Raw genomic sequence first — 16,426 nt, 5'->3', positions numbered from 1 at the left:
CGAGTTTAGGCATTAATAACAAATGAACAAACAGGCCTATATCGAAACAATATCGATACTTTCCTTGTTTAATTCTGCATTAGAGTGTATAGGAAAAGTTGTTTTTGAAGTTTATGAATTATTTTTTATTTGTGGTTGTATTAAATATTGTCTGGGTTTTTGGCTTCTTCTCTAGGAACAGCTTACTTAAAAATATATACATGGAAAACTACTTGTCTGGTGGTAATGAAATATTTACATGTTGTAGCCACACGTATTCGTAGGGTAATACCCAAGTTACAATTTTTTTCCACCCCAAAAAGAGTTCTTATAATATTTTGATGTATCCACAATGACGCACACAAAATGCTGTCAACTTGTGTACACAGATTTATTGAGAATTATTTACAAATTAAATGCACATAACCTTAATCACTCCATCACAAACAAAACAATTCACTCCGAGAACATCAACAAGCCACCATTTTAATAACTGCCTATCACGTCAACATGGAGACTGCCAACTTTACTAAACCAATTCACATACTTCAAACACTCGTTAGCACGATGCACTTCTAGTCACAACTCTTGTTAAACCATGACTCTTACTAAACAACAACAACAACAACAACAACTCGTCTCTACTGTCAAGATTTCCTCCTTATACAGGTGCCTGGCCAGGCTTTCAGAATGATACGTCACAAAATACCTTCACCATGAAGCTGATTTTATGTAACAAAATACCTTCTCGTAAATTCTAGAGTGCTTAATACATAGATATAGTGTACAGAATATTCTCCATAATTCTCATCTACCCAGTGCCTTTCTGAATGTTAGAGTGTATTTCAAAATACCATAGTGGATTACAAATTATATATACAGGTAAGAATAAATTAAAGGTTCTGATGTACAAATGTCTTTATACAGTACATGTTTCATGACATAACCTCACACGCAATGCGATCATTCGACTACGTAAATAATAATAATAATAATAATAATAATAATAATAATAATAATAATAATAATAATACTAATTGGATGTAAACACTTCATATCCATACATTACATTGAGAAACAAGAAAGGAAAATTTTACGAAAAATTTTTGGCCCAGTTTGTACAGGTGGAATGGAGAAAAAAAACCATCCCAGGAGATATATATTGTCATTCTGAAAAAAATTCTCACACTTTTCGGAAAAGACGATTGAAATTTTATGGACACATTATCAGAATGAACACTAACAGGCTAACTAAAAGAATTCTCAACCTGGCCCTTTCATTAAAAACCAAGAACAGCTGGCTTCATAAAACTGAAATAGACCTCCAGGAAATCAACATCTCAGAAGACATTGTACAGGACAGATGTAAATTCAGAACCAAAATCAACAATCACCACTTTGAAGACAAACCCAACACCAGAGCTACTATAACCTGGACAGAAGAACGAAGGAAGAAGCTCAGGGAGAGGATGAAGAGATTTTGGGAGGAAAAGAAGGCCAACACATCAGCTAAGCAAGTTCAACCGTGCTCCTGAGTAGGGCATAACGATGTAAAAAAAATAAATAATAATTCGAGCTCGATACTTTCATTATTTACACACGGGTGAGAGGATATTGTCTTCAAGTGATATCTGTTTATCACACTTGTGTCAATTTCTAAAGCAACATTTTCTCAGCCCAGGATAAACGTGGAACAAGAAGCTTGGGCTTGTTTAGAAGCACTCAGTCATGTTTATCAGAAACTACAGCCACTGTAACTGTACAGTGTGATACTGAATTTATGGAGAGTAATATTGAAGGGAAGTTGTGTGTGTGCCAGACTGTGCAATTAACAGCAGACGGGGTGGAGAAATCGGGTACAGGGTTGCCATGTACACTCGCCCTGGGCAGTTGTGAAATGGAATGCCCTGACCTTGGTTTATCCGCATGTTATTTTCAGTCCGCCTGTATTCTGCATGTTAGGCACATCACTACAAGATGCCTCTGAGACGAACATTGTCAGAGGGCAATTTGCAATAGTTCTGAATGCTATTCGTTTCCTTTGGAGTGAGGGGAAAGGTAGGGGACATGGGTTCCCTGTGTTCCAGAAAGTGGCAGACAGTCTTGGATTATCGCTGTCGTCAGTGAAGGGAGAGTAGAAGCCGCTTCAGAGGAGAATGTTAGAAATGTATCGTCCAGGTCAAGAAAGCAGCGTTGAGGCCAGAGCATTTGAAAATACAACTCAATGATTTTAGTTTGGCCACAATATGAGGAAATAAATGCAATTTTTACATGAATAAGGCATTTCCCGCAATTAAAATCCTCTGCCTGAAACTGTTGGAATATTTGGGGGATTTTACTGATATGTCCATTTCAACACTTTTGAATCTCTGGACACAACATAAATAAACACTCTAAGAAAATGGAAGACTACCACCGGGAGAAAGACGGACTGTCTAAATATGTCCCTTATTTCGAGCCAGTCATAATCAACAAAGCTGACAGCAGTTACGATTCGTGCGAACATAGTGATTTTTCAGATGAACAATACTGTTGTAAAGAAATGTAAATAATGTAAACAGTAATGTAAATAACTTGTGAAAACTGTTCAGTGTGACATTTCTAAATTAGGAATCCAGTCATTTTTTAACCTGCAACTGAACATCTGAAGTCCTTATGAGAAAAAGTGATGAGAAGTGGAATTTGTATGAGAAAATAAAATTTCAAGGTTGAAACTAAAAAAGCTGTGTTTGTTGTGCACTGTTTACTACTGAACGCTGCAATGCTGTACCGATTTCTCCACCCCGTTTGTTGTTAATCGCACAGCCCAGCACACACACAACTTCCCATCAATATTACTCTTCATAATTTCAGTACCACACTGTATGGTTACAGTGCTTGTAGTTTCTGATAACCATGAATGAGTGCTTCAAAACAAGCCCAAGTTTCTTGTTCTACGTTTATCGTGGGCGGAGAAAAAGTTGCTGTGGTAAAATAATAAGAACTTTCTTTGGGGTGGTTGAAAAAAATTGTAACTTGAGTATTATAATGTGAATACACATACCAATAACATATGAAAGTTTCATTACCATTGGATAAGTAGTTTTCCATGTACATATTTTTAAGTGAGTGGTTCCTAGAGAAGAAGCCAAAAATCTGGACATTTACTACAACCAGAAATAAAAAAATAATTAATGAACTTATTTATTTATTAACACTTCCCACAACAATAGGCTGCCTAAATCTGACAAAGTATACCATAACATTTGAATACTGAATATCTGTGTAACCATGAAGAGTTTTCTGAAGTTAATACTTCGTCTTATATGCTCTAATGTAGAATTAAAGGAGGAAAATATTGGTATAACTAATTTTGCAATAGGCCTATCGGTTCATTAGTAATTAAAGGCTAAACTCAAGAGTCCATAATAAAAAAGCCGACAGTATAAGCCTCTTTTCTGGGAAAGTGAGCAGGCAAGGAGGACATATGAACATTATGCTGGATGGAAAGAAATTAGAACAGGTTGATCATTTCCAATACCTTGGCAGCACTATAACTCAATATGGACGAAGCTCAGCTGAAGATCACCAACAGAGTTCCAAATGGAGCCTATTTTTACCACAAGTTAGAAACCTCCTTTGGGACAGTCAAGAAGAAGACTCTGTATCAGGCCTACTTTGTACCAATAATAACATACGGACTTGCACCAGCAACAGAAGGGATAATAGCATACTCCAGGCTGAGGTCAATGCTTCAGAAAACATGACAAGATGAAAAGAAGAGAGTAGCAAGCAACCTGGAGGGCAATCGACTTAGAGGCAGGCCAAGGACAAGATGCATATTCCAAAACAAAAGATCTTCAAGGAAGAGGCGTAGAATGGTGCAGAGTTGAAGAGGAAAGAATGCACCTGTGCAAACAGAAATGGAGAGTGCTCTTACACCACACCTGGGAAACTGGAGATGGTTGAATGATGATGGTCTCATGTAGTTCATCATATTCATTTTTTCATCCAAATGGAAGTGCGCAGCAGACTGGAAAGGTATATAAGGAACCTCTGAAGGTTGGTGATATAGTTCTGGTTGGTTCTGATGATAAAAGAAGACTGGAATGGTCTGTTGCTAGAGTGGTAAAGGTAATCTCAGGACAAGATGCAACCCAAGAATATTTTCAATGGATAAAGGAATCTGGCTCCTTGCCTGAATGGTCAGTGTTGAGAGGACGGAGTGTTTGTGTTCTTCTCACGCTGGGAAGAAGACAAAGACCTGCAATTTCTATCTCGGGCACGTCATAACTTGGTCAATGAGTTAAGAGAACACAGATCGAGGAGTTCACAGTTGCCCCACTCGACTAGGACTTTCTAGAATGTGAAACTTCAACTGTCGTCATAAAAAGTACCATGTTTTTATAAAGGTTACTTTATTTTACTCAAGACTCATCACTTATCAATATACTGTGTGCCCTACCAGAGGTTCGAACCAACGACTCATGCATGCAAACATTTTCATATTATGTCTTTGCGTCAGGCGCACTGCACACCATGCCACACGAGGTAAACACAAGTGACGGAAAATATTGAAGTTGTATATGGACCAAGTGACCTCGTCATGGGGCCTGTTTCTGTAAGGAAATAACATCCTGAGCAAAGATTTCCAGTCCTGCCAACTCTGTTTCCAATGAAAAAATTAAATTAGCATCTAGATCTACATATAAATTAGAGGAACAAAACTGCAATGATATGCATCTTGCCCTACTCGTGCAGTAGCGATAGACAGGCCTCATGCGTCTCGTGAAATTCGTACAAGAATTGCAAACGGATTCAAATAATCAGGCCATCATAGTTCCTTTGAAGGAACTGCCTATTATTCGTGGCAAATTTGAAACTGCTCAATCTCAGCTAGAAATATTTGAGGATTTCCAACAGCATGAAGAAGACAGAGATCACTTTGAAACCATGTATTTCGACACAGACGCAAAAATGAATACCTTAACCACACTGATTACTGAAGCTGCTGGCCCCAGTAGCTCTCGTTCTAGTGACAGTCAGTCTTGTTTAAGTGAAACTAAGAAGGCAATTAAGCTCCCTACCACAAAACTGCCAACCTTCAGTGGTGATGTAACTGGATTTAGACATTTTTATGACACATTCATGAGTCTTATAGTTAACAATGAATCGCTGGACAACATTCAAAGATTTCATTACTTACTGAGTTCTCTAACTGGCGAAGTGCACGTACTAATAGCAAACCTCCCAGTCACTAGCTCCAACTTTAACGTGGCTTTCGATACTACTTGCAATCACTACAATAATCCGAGGTTAATTGCATCTGCACATCTTAAGAATCTATTGAACTTACCTAAGATGAATAAGCCATCAGCGAATGAACTCCGTGTTCTACTCAATCAAGCTTTGAGTAATTTGAACGCTATCAAGGCCTTAGAGCTAAATGTACCTTTAGATGATCTGATTGTTTCACAGCTAATTCTCGAAAAAACGGAAGCGTCAATTTGTAGAGAGTACAAAACTACTTTGCATCCCAAGACATTTCCTACTCTTAGAGATACCTGCGACTTCTTGGAAACGAAATGCAAGTCCATTGGTTTGCCTGTAAAAGCAACCCTTTTGAACACCGGAACAAATTACTCATCCAGTCGTAAGCAGCTTCAAACCCAGAAATCATATGTGATGACCACTCCGCAGTGCACATACTGCAACGAAGCTCACACACTAAGTAAGTGTCGTAACTTTGCAAGTATTTCTGTCAATGAGCGCAGAGACTATGTAAGAAGCAACAATCTGTGCTTCAACTGTTTACGGGGAGATCACAAGGTACATGCTTGTAAATCTGGTACATGGCATCATACTCTAGTACATGCAGACACTACATCTCAGCACTTTACTTAACAACATGGTCTGTAACGCAACACCGAGAAAGCGAGTACTTCAACACAATCAGAGTCACGTATCAATAGCTGTTATTCACTAAAGGTGGAACCAAGTAAACACATCCTTTTATCCACTGCAGGCATCAGAATTAAGGATAGGAATGGAAAGTGGCAAACATGTAGAGCTCTACTAGATTCAGGCTCCCAATCATGTATTATGTCCGAGTCCTGTGCCCAGCGATTAAGGTTGCATAGAGAGCCTAACAGAACAGCTGTAGAGGGAATAGGTGATACCATTTCAGAAAGCAAGTACAGTGTTTCAATAGATCTTGGCTCATGCACTAGTGACTTTACAACTTCAGCAAATTGTTTTGTGCTTCCTAAGATAACAGATGACTTACCGGGTCACATGATTGATTCTGCTACATGGAACATTCCCCAGCACATTGTTTTAGCTGATCCCGAGTTTTATAAGCCCTCTAAGATCGACATCCTTCTAGGAGCTGAGGTCTTTCAGTACATTCAGCAGCCAGGCAGGCTCACCAAAGATGCTAATCACCCCATTCTTCAAGAAACCAAACTGGGATGGGTTTTAGTCGAAAGATTCATAATTAGCGAAGGTCCTTCAGGCGTCTCACGGCGGCTGGTTCTGTCATGCTTTGCTAAGACAGATATTGAAGTGTAAAAGCAGCTTCGGAGATTTTGGGAGATTGAAGAGTTATATCAGACTCCACGTACGAACGAAGAAGAGTAATGTGAAGCACACTTTGTGCAACATACTAAGAAGGATTCTACAGGAAGATTTGTTGTTCGTCTACCGTTCAGAGAAGACCGGGTGACTCATTTCAAATGGCAGTCAGGCGATTCTATCATCTAGAGAGAAGATTGCGTAAAGAACCCAATATGAAGCGAGAACACATGAAATCCATGAAGGAATGCGAAGAGTTAGGGAACATGGAATTGACACTACCTTCTGTGACTCCTGTATACTATGTACCTCATCATGTGATTTTCAAGGAACCCAGTTCTACCACTAATCTACCCCTAATGCTACCTGAAGAAGGGTGCAAGGTGACATGTAATATGGCAACGATTCCTGAGGATAATATTATCAATCGCTTTTCCAAGCTTACCAAACTGCAGCGTGTTGTAGCATACTGCCTAAGATTTGCAAGAAATTGCCGGGTAACTCGTGGGTGCAGAGCAACAGGTACACTATCGCTTCTAGAGCTCAACAGCACAATTCTCCACTGTATACGAATAGCTCAGTTGACATCGTACTCTAAGGAAATATATCAGTTGCAGTCCAAACCTATTCAGACCAAGATCAAATTGAAAACTTTAAATCCAGTGTTCGACAGTACCTGAGAGTGGGAGGAAGACTCGAACAAGCCAACATACCGTATGAAGAAATGCATCAAGCGATACCGTCTGCAAATCACCACCTTACGAAGATGATCATTGAACAAGAGCACAGACGTATGCTGCATGCCGGCGGACAACTTCTACTATCATCGATTAGACAGAGGTATTGGATTGTTAATGGCAAAAATGTCATCGACGAATTTTTCACCATTGTTTGATTTTGCAAGTGATAAAAATCATTGTTATCCGTATTGAAGATACTGAATGTAGGATGTTAAAAGGTTTGTTTTTTTCACCTATTCAATACATATAAGTTTTATAAATTAGGAATTTATTGTAGATTCCACTTGAGACATGTTTCGCCCTTCATTGAGGGCATCATCAGTCAAAATATCACCTCAAGGTAAAAAATCAGGTAACTGGTTAGTAGTAGACATGTACAAATTATTACATATTATTAACAACATATAAAAATTAAGTATGGGAAAAAATTTTTTTTGCACAAAAGTGATGGTTGAACATGTAGGTTTAGATGAAAAGTCAGCACCAATGCCTAAAAATAACAAAGTAGAGTTCTGCAGTGGTGCTCTGGAGAAACAGTTGACGCAATCATATGAAAATAAAAAGTTTGAAAAATATTTACAATAAAACAATTAAGGGAGAAAAGGTGGAGTGTTTGGCATCAATGTTAGTAACCAAAAATTGATGTCAAAGGTTGGTAACTATACAGTATTTACATAGTTCAATTGAACAGTTGAGATAAAGTTTTTTAAAAATATTTACATTTATCATTCAGCGTAAATGTTTGTAATAAAAACTAATGTTAATGATTGGTATCTATATAGTAATTACATTATCTAATTGAAAGTTGAGAATTTACAATTATATACATATTAACACAAGAGCAGCTGGTGCGCAAGGATAAAAATTTTTTTTTTAGTACCAAGTGCGTCCTGATGTTTTAGAGGTTGGAAGAAAGAATTAGCATTGACATTTCAGAAATATGTAGAGCAGATTATTTTAGTTAAAAATCACCGGGGGTAGGGGAAATTTTTATAGCCAAATGAGGTTTTATAGGCATCAAGCTGAAAGTTTTCCAGTTGAAGCGCCGAGATCGGGACGGAGACTGGTCAGTGTGGCTGGAGATTCATGGGTAATCCGTGCGTTTGAACGACAACAATGGTGACAGTTAAAGTGGGTAATTGCTAATTAGGAAAAATGTTGTGGGTTGAAACATCTGCTTATTCTTTTAGTTGACTTCTGTAGCATCGATTGTGATGTAGAGACATCGGTGTGAAATGCCGGTGAGACAAAATGATATTGTTCCGTGGAATAAAATAAGGCGGACTACGGGATGAAGTTGTTGGTCTTTACTGGTCTGGTGAGATAGAATAGAGTTGCTTGTGTTGTGGACTGCTGTGGAGAGATTAGAAAGTATACGGCAACTGCAGAGTCAGAGCGTTAAAGCTGAGGTGAGGCATCTTCTTATTCTGACTGCGAAGAGGAGCCGTAGTGGCCCGCCATATTTGTGCCGATGTGCACTGGGTTCCGGCGAGTTGTTGAAAGTTGTATTTTAAGAAGTGGAAGTTATCTGTAATTGAGACGTTAATAGTATTAGTTGGTGTGTAAGAAAGGTTTATGGTAAGTAATGAAGAGTGAATGTTATGTTACGTACCTGATGTGTCGCTGAGAGGTGATTGTTGATGAGTAATGGTGGACTAAGAAGGAGGCTCAGTCGGTAATACGCACATGCGGTTAGCAATGGCGGCGGGAGGAGTGGATAGCTTTGGGGGGGAGGGGCATGGGCGGAGTCATGCGCAAAGGTGAGCTGTCAGAATGGAGGAAGGTAGAGTGGAGGGGCGAGCTAGTTGTGTATTGGGAGTGCAGGTTGATGTAGTGTTGGTTTATAAAAAGGGGGGGGGGATAAGGAACCGAAAGTTACGCGGATAATATTGATGCCTTTAGTTAATGTGATGAATGTTATTTGCTTGTGTTGGGTGTTGTATTGTTTTTGAAGGTCGGGTGGTTCTTATTTCTCGTGTTGTATCGGTGGGGTCGTGGTGGAGGGGGGGGTGCTTGGGTGGGAGGACGTGTGGGCTTGCTGTCGTTGTGTGTGGGGGAATTGGTCGGAAAGGGGGAGGTGGGGGGTAGGGGGGTAAATGTCGACGTGCTGGGTGAGTTAGTTAATGTGCTATTGAAGATTTTAGACAAGTTGTTGCCTTGAAAATTTATTTTTTGTAGTAAGGTGGGAATTTGTTCATAAAGGGGGTTTTTTAAATCTATTATCTCGTTGAGGTTTTTATCCTTGTTGAAGTGTTGGTCTAGATAGATGTATAGGTTCTCAAACTCAGTCATTAGTTTGCCCTTCTCGACTTTTTTTAGGATTGTTAAGTCTTGTTCTATTGTGGTGAAGTGGTGGCCAGTGTCCCTCATGTGGGTGCTCATTGCGGAAAATTTATTATGTTTTTGGGCATTGTAGTGTTCTAAATAACGGGTTTGGAAGCTTCGGCCAGTTTGTCCGATGTACGAGGAGTTGCATTGTGAACAGGTGAGCCTGTAAATACCTGAGCCCGCGTAGAGGTTTCTTCTTGGGTTGACAGAGTTCTGGTTGAAAAATATGTTCTGGTTCGTGTTCTGCGTTTTGAAAGCAATGTTGACTTCGTGCTTTTTTAGGGGGTTGGCTATCTGGTGGATAACTGGATTAGTGTATGTGAAAGTTGCGTATTTGTGTTTATTGGGTTTTATTGGGGAAAGATTTGTTGTTAATTTTAGTTTTACTTTGTTGATGATCTTGTTGATCATGTTGGTGTTGAAGCCATTGAACTTGGCAATATCTGTTATGTAATCAAGTTCTTTTTTCAGATTGGTAGGTGAAAGGGGGATTTTTAAAGCTCTGTATATTAAACTGTAGTAAGGGGCTTGTTTACGGGAGTTTGGGTGTAAGGAATTATTGTTTATTGTTAGTGGGGTGAAGGAGGGTTTTCTGTGTATTTGAAACTCAAAAGCGTTGTCCATTCGTGTGATGTTGATGTCTAAAAAATTGATGGAGCCGTTGTCCTCATCTTCTTTTGTGAATTTTATGTTGTTGTCTAAAGTGTTTAGGAATGTGAGGATGTTGTCGCTGTTGTTGCACTGTTTATCGATGATTACTAGTGTGTCGTCGACATAGCGGAGCCAAAGATGAATACCATCGATGGAGTTTATAATTTTATTGTGTTCTAAGTTGTCCATATAGATGTTCGCTAGAATGCCAGAAATAGGGTCTCCCATAGCTAAGCCATTTTGATGGTAAATCTTGTTGTTGAACGTGAAGTAATTATTGTTCAATACAAAGGTTAATATTTTAATGAACTCATCAATTTCTATTTTGCTTAGTCCACTGTGTTTGGAGAGGTTGTTTTTTATGATGTTGATGGTTTCGAGAACTGGGATGTTCGGATACATGTTAGTGATGTCAAAGGAACATAGAATGTGGTTTGGTTGCAGTGTAAATTTATTCAGGGTTTGACATAGGTCAATTGAGTTCTTAATGGGGTATTTGTTGTTGAATTTGTAGTGTTTTTTGAGAAAGTAGTGTAGAAATCTTGAAGTTTTGTATGTTGGACTGCCTCTACTGTTGATAATTGGTCGGATGGGGATGTCTTTTTTGTGGGTTTTGGGTAAGGACTTGGCTGTGGGTAAAGTTGGATTCATGTTGACTAGTTTAAAGATTTCATGGTCATTTAAGAGGAAAGTTGAATTTTTGAGAAGGGTTTTTAAGTTGCGTTGTACTTTTGGTATAGGATCCTTGTTGATGGTGGTGTAGGTTGTGTCGGAAAAGAATTCTTCAGTTTTTTTGATGTAGTCCTGTTTGTTCATGAGTACAGTTGTGTTACCTTTGTCGGCTTTTGTTACTATAACGTTATTGGTGTTTATTTTGGTCTTTAAGGCATGGATTTGTTTTGAGAGGGTACTGTTTTTGTTGGTTTTTAACTCATTAACTAGGGAGGGCAGTTTCTTTTTTATTTCGTGTCTGATGTCATTTTGTTTCTCTGTGGTGATCTGTTTACTAATGTTGGATTCTACTTCTGCAATAGTGGTGGTTAGGTCATCGATAGTATTGGGGTTAGGCCAATTGTGTTTAAGGCCTCTGTTTAGGAGGTTCATTTCTATGTCAGAGAAGGTGGTGTCAGACAAATTGATGGTAGTAGGGGTGTTGTTTGAAATAATGGATGTAGTATCATTGTTCTTATTGTGGTTTGATGTGCTTGGTTTGGTTCCCTTCAGATGGGCTAGTTTGAGGTTTAATGTGTCTTGTTTCTTTTCTAGTACGTTGGTTAATTTATTGTCAGTATGTCTTAGGAAAGATTGCCATTCAAGAGGGGATAGGTGTTGTGCAAGGGTTAAATGTGTTCGATAAAGTTGTAAATTTAAGAATGATTTTTTCCTGTATAGTTGTTTAATCTCGTCCTTCAACCAGATGTTGTTGACTTTGTTTTGGGTGATAGTCGAGTTTTGAAACGGAATGCTTTTCCTTTGCAGTGGTCTCAAGAATTTGGGTACTAAATTTAGCTTAACACATTCTTTAAGGAAATTAATGTCTTTTGAAATTTTGCCGATTTTTACCTTGAGGTTTAGGTATTTGTTGGTTTTCACTGTAGCCTGGTTGGCTTTGACGTTGCAAGTGATAAAAATCATTGTTATCCGTATTGAAGATACTGAATGTAGGATGTTAAAAGGTTTGTTTTTTTCACCTATTCAATACATATAAGTTTTATAAATTAGGAATTTATTGTAGATTCCACTTGAGACATGTTTCGCCCTTCATTGAGGGCATCATCAGTCAAAATATCACCTCAAGGTAAAAAATCAGGTAACTGGTTAGTAGTAGACATGTACAAATTATTACATATTATTAACAACATATAAAAATTAAGTATGGGAAAAAAATTTTTTGCACAAAAGTGATGGTTGAACATGTAGGTTTAGATGAAAAGTCAGCACCTAATTAGCAATTACCCACTTTAACTGTCACCATTGTTGTCGTTCAAACGCACGGATTACCCATGAATCTCCAGCCACACTGACCAGTCTCCGTCCCGATCTCGGCGCTTCAACTGGAAAACTTTCAGCTTGATGCCTATAAAACCTCATTTGGCTATAAAAATTTCCCCTACCCCCGGTGATTTTTAACTAAAATAATCTGCTCTACATATTTCTGAAATGTCAATGCTAATTCTTTCTTCCAACCCCTAAAACATCAGGACGCACTTGGTACTAAAAAATTTTTTTTATCCTTGCGCACCAGCTGCTCTTGTGTTAATATGTATATAATTGTAAATTCTCAACTTTCAATTAGATAATGTAATTACTATATAGATACCAATCATTAACATTAGTTTTTATTACAAACATTTACGCTGAATGATAAATGTGAATATTTTTAAAAAACTTTATCTCAACTGTTCAATTGAACTATGTAAATACTGTATAGTTACCAACCTTTGACATCAATTTTTGGTTACTAACATTGATGCCAAACACTCCACCTTTTCTCCCTTAATTGTTTTATTGTAAATATTTTTCAAACTTTTTATTTTCATATGATTGCGTCAACTGTTTCTCCAGAGCACCACTGCAGAACTCTACTTTGTTATTTTTAGGCATTGGTGCTGACTTTTCATCTAAACCTACATGTTCAACCATCACTTTTGTGCAAAAAAATTTTTTCCCATACTTAATTTTTATATGTTGTTAATAATATGTAATAATTTGTACATGTCTACTACTAACCAGTTACCTGATTTTTTACCTTGAGGTGATATTTTGACTGATGATGCCCTCAATGAAGGGCGAAACATGTCTCAAGTGGAATCTACAATAAATTCCTAATTTATAAAACTTATATGTATTGAATAGGTGAAAAAAACAAACCTTTTAACATCCTACATTCAGTATCTTCAATACGGATAACAATGATTTTTATCACTTGCAACGTCAAAGCCAACCAGGCTACAGTGAAAACCAACAAATACCTAAACCTCAAGGTAAAAATCGGCAAAATTTCAAAAGACATTAATTTCCTTAAAGAATGTGTTAAGCTAAATTTAGTACCCAAATTCTTGAGACCACTGCAAAGGAAAAGCATTCCGTTTCAAAACTCGACTATCACCCAAAACAAAGTCAACAACATCTGGTTGAAGGACGAGATTAAACAACTATACAGGAAAAAATCATTCTTAAATTTACAACTTTATCGAACACATTTAACCCTTGCACAACACCTATCCCCTCTTGAATGGCAATCTTTCCTAAGACATACTGACAATAAATTAACCAACGTACTAGAAAAGAAACAAGACACATTAAACCTCAAACTAGCCCATCTGAAGGGAACCAAACCAAGCACATCAAACCACAATAAGAACAATGATACTACATCCATTATTTCAAACAACACCCCTACTACCATCAATTTGTCTGACACCACCTTCTCTGACATAGAAATGAACCTCCTAAACAGAGGCCTTAAACACAATTGGCCTAACCCCAATACTATCGATGACCTAACCACCACTATTGCAGAAGTAGAATCCAACATTAGTAAACAGATCACCACAGAGAAACAAAATGACATCAGACACGAAATAAAAAAGAAACTGCCCTCCCTAGTTAATGAGTTAAAAACCAACAAAAACAGTACCCTCTCAAAACAAATCCATGCCTTAAAGACCAAAATAAACACCAATAACGTTATAGTAACAAAAGCCGACAAAGGTAACACAACTGTACTCATGAACAAACAGGACTACATCAAAAAAACTGAAGAATTCTTTTCCGACACAACCTACACCACCATCAACAAGGATCCTATACCAAAAGTACAACGCAACTTAAAAACCCTTCTCAAAAATTCAACTTTCCTCTTAAATGACCATGAAATCTTTAAACTAGTCAACATGAATCCAACTTTACCCACAGCCAAGTCCTTACCCAAAACCCACAAAAAAGACATCCCCATCCGACCAATTATCAACAGTAGAGGCAGTCCAACATACAAAACTTCAAGATTTCTACACTACTTTCTCAAAAAACACTACAAATTCAACAACAAATACCCCATTAAGAACTCAATTGACCTATGTCAAACCCTGAATAAATTTACACTGCAACCAAACCACATTCTATGTTCCTTTGACATCACTAACATGTATCCGAACATCCCAGTTCTCGAAACCATCAACATCATAAAAAACAACCTCTCCAAACACAGTGGACTAAGCAAAATAGAAATTGATGAGTTCATTAAAATATTAACCTTTGTATTGAACAATAATTACTTCACGTTCAACAACAAGATTTACCATCAAAATGGCTTAGCTATGGGAGACCCTATTTCTGGCATTCTAGCGAACATCTATATGGACAACTTAGAACACAATAAAATTATAAACTCCATCGATGGTATTCATCTTTGGCTCCGCTATGTCGACGACACACTAGTAATCATCGATAAACAGTGCAACAACAGCGACAACATCCTCACATTCCTAAACACTTTAGACAACAACATAAAATTCACAAAAGAAGATGAGGACAACGGCTCCATCAATTTTTTAGACATCAACATCACACGAATGGACAACGCTTTTGAGTTTCAAATACACAGAAAACCCTCCTTCACCCCACTAACAATAAACAATAATTCCTTACACCCAAACTCCCATAAACAAGCCCCTTACTACAGTTTAATATACAGAGCTTTAAAAATCCCCCTTTCACCTACCAATCTGAAAAAAGAACTTGATTACATAACAGATATTGCCAAGTTCAATGGCTTCAACACCAACATGATCAACAAGATCATCAACAAAGTAAAACTAAAATTAACAACAAATCTTTCCCCAATAAAACCCAATAAACACAAATACGCAACTTTCACATACACTAATCCAGTTATCCACCAGATAGCCAACCCCCTAAAAAAGCACGAAGTCAACATTGCTTTCAAAACGCAGAACACGAACCAGAACATATTTTTCAACCAGAACTCTGTCAACCCAAGAAGAAACCTCTACGCGGGCTCAGGTATTTACAGACTCACCTGTTCACAATGCAACTCCTCGTACATCGGACAAACTGGCCGAAGCTTCCAAACCCGTTATTTAGAACACTACAATGCCCAAAAACATAATAAATTTTCCGCAATGAGCACCCACATGAGGGACACTGGCCACCACTTCACCACAATAGAACAAGACTTAACAATCCTAAAAAAAGTCGAGAAGGGCAAACTAATGACTGAGTTTGAGAACCTATACATCTATCTAGACCAACACTTCAACAAGGATAAAAACCTCAACGAGATAATAGATTTAAAAAACCCCCTTTATGAACAAATTCCCACCTTACTACAAAAAATAAATTTTCAAGGCAACAACTTGTCTAAAATCTTCAATACCACATTAACTAACTCACCCAGCACGTCGACATTTACCCCCCTACCCCCCACCTCCCCCTTTCCGACCAATTCCCCCACACACAACGACAGCAAGCCCACACGTCCTCCCACCCAAGCACCCCCCCCTCCACCACGACCCCACCGATACAACACGAGAAATAAGAACCACCCGACCTTCAAAAACAATACAACACCCAACACAAGCAAATAACATTCATCACATTAACTAAAGGCATCAATATTATCCGCGTAACTTTCGGTTCCCTATCCCCCCCCTTTTTATAAACCAACACTACATCAACCTGCACTCCCAATACACAACTAGCTCGCCCCTCCACTCTACCTTCCTCCATTCTGACAGCTCACCTTTGCGCATGACTCCGCCCATGCCCCTCCCCCCCAAAGCTATCCACTCCTCCCGCCACCATTGCTAACCGCATGTGCGTATTACCGACTGAGCCTCCTTCTTAGTCCACCATTACTCATCAACAATCACCTCTCAGCGACACATCAGGTACGTAACATAACATTCACTCTTCATTACTTACCATAAACCTTTCTTACACACCAACTAATACTATTAACGTCTCAATTACAGATAACTTCCACTTCTTAAAATACAACTTTCAACAACTCGCCGGAACCCAGTGCACATCGGCACAAATATGGCGGGCCACTACGGCTCCTCTTCGCAGTCAGAATAAGAAGATGCCTCACCTCAGCTTTAACGCTCTGACTCTGCAGTTGCCGTATACTTTCTAATCTCTCCACAGCAGTC

At 38.3% G+C, this 16,426-nt stretch overlaps 1 protein-coding gene across 1 annotated transcript in view; it reads right to left on the bottom strand.

Annotated features, from left to right (window-relative positions):
- pps (protein partner of snf) overlaps positions 1–16,426 on the bottom strand; it is a 709,730-nt gene that overhangs the window by 403,673 nt on the left and 289,631 nt on the right. The window lies entirely within an intron of this gene.

This window comes from Anabrus simplex, chromosome 8 (genome assembly GCF_040414725.1).
Source record: "Anabrus simplex isolate iqAnaSimp1 chromosome 8, ASM4041472v1, whole genome shotgun sequence".
NCBI lineage: Eukaryota > Metazoa > Arthropoda > Insecta > Orthoptera > Tettigoniidae > Anabrus > Anabrus simplex.
Note: the sequence above shows the minus strand (reverse complement) of the source record. Positions and strands in the feature narration are given on the sequence as shown.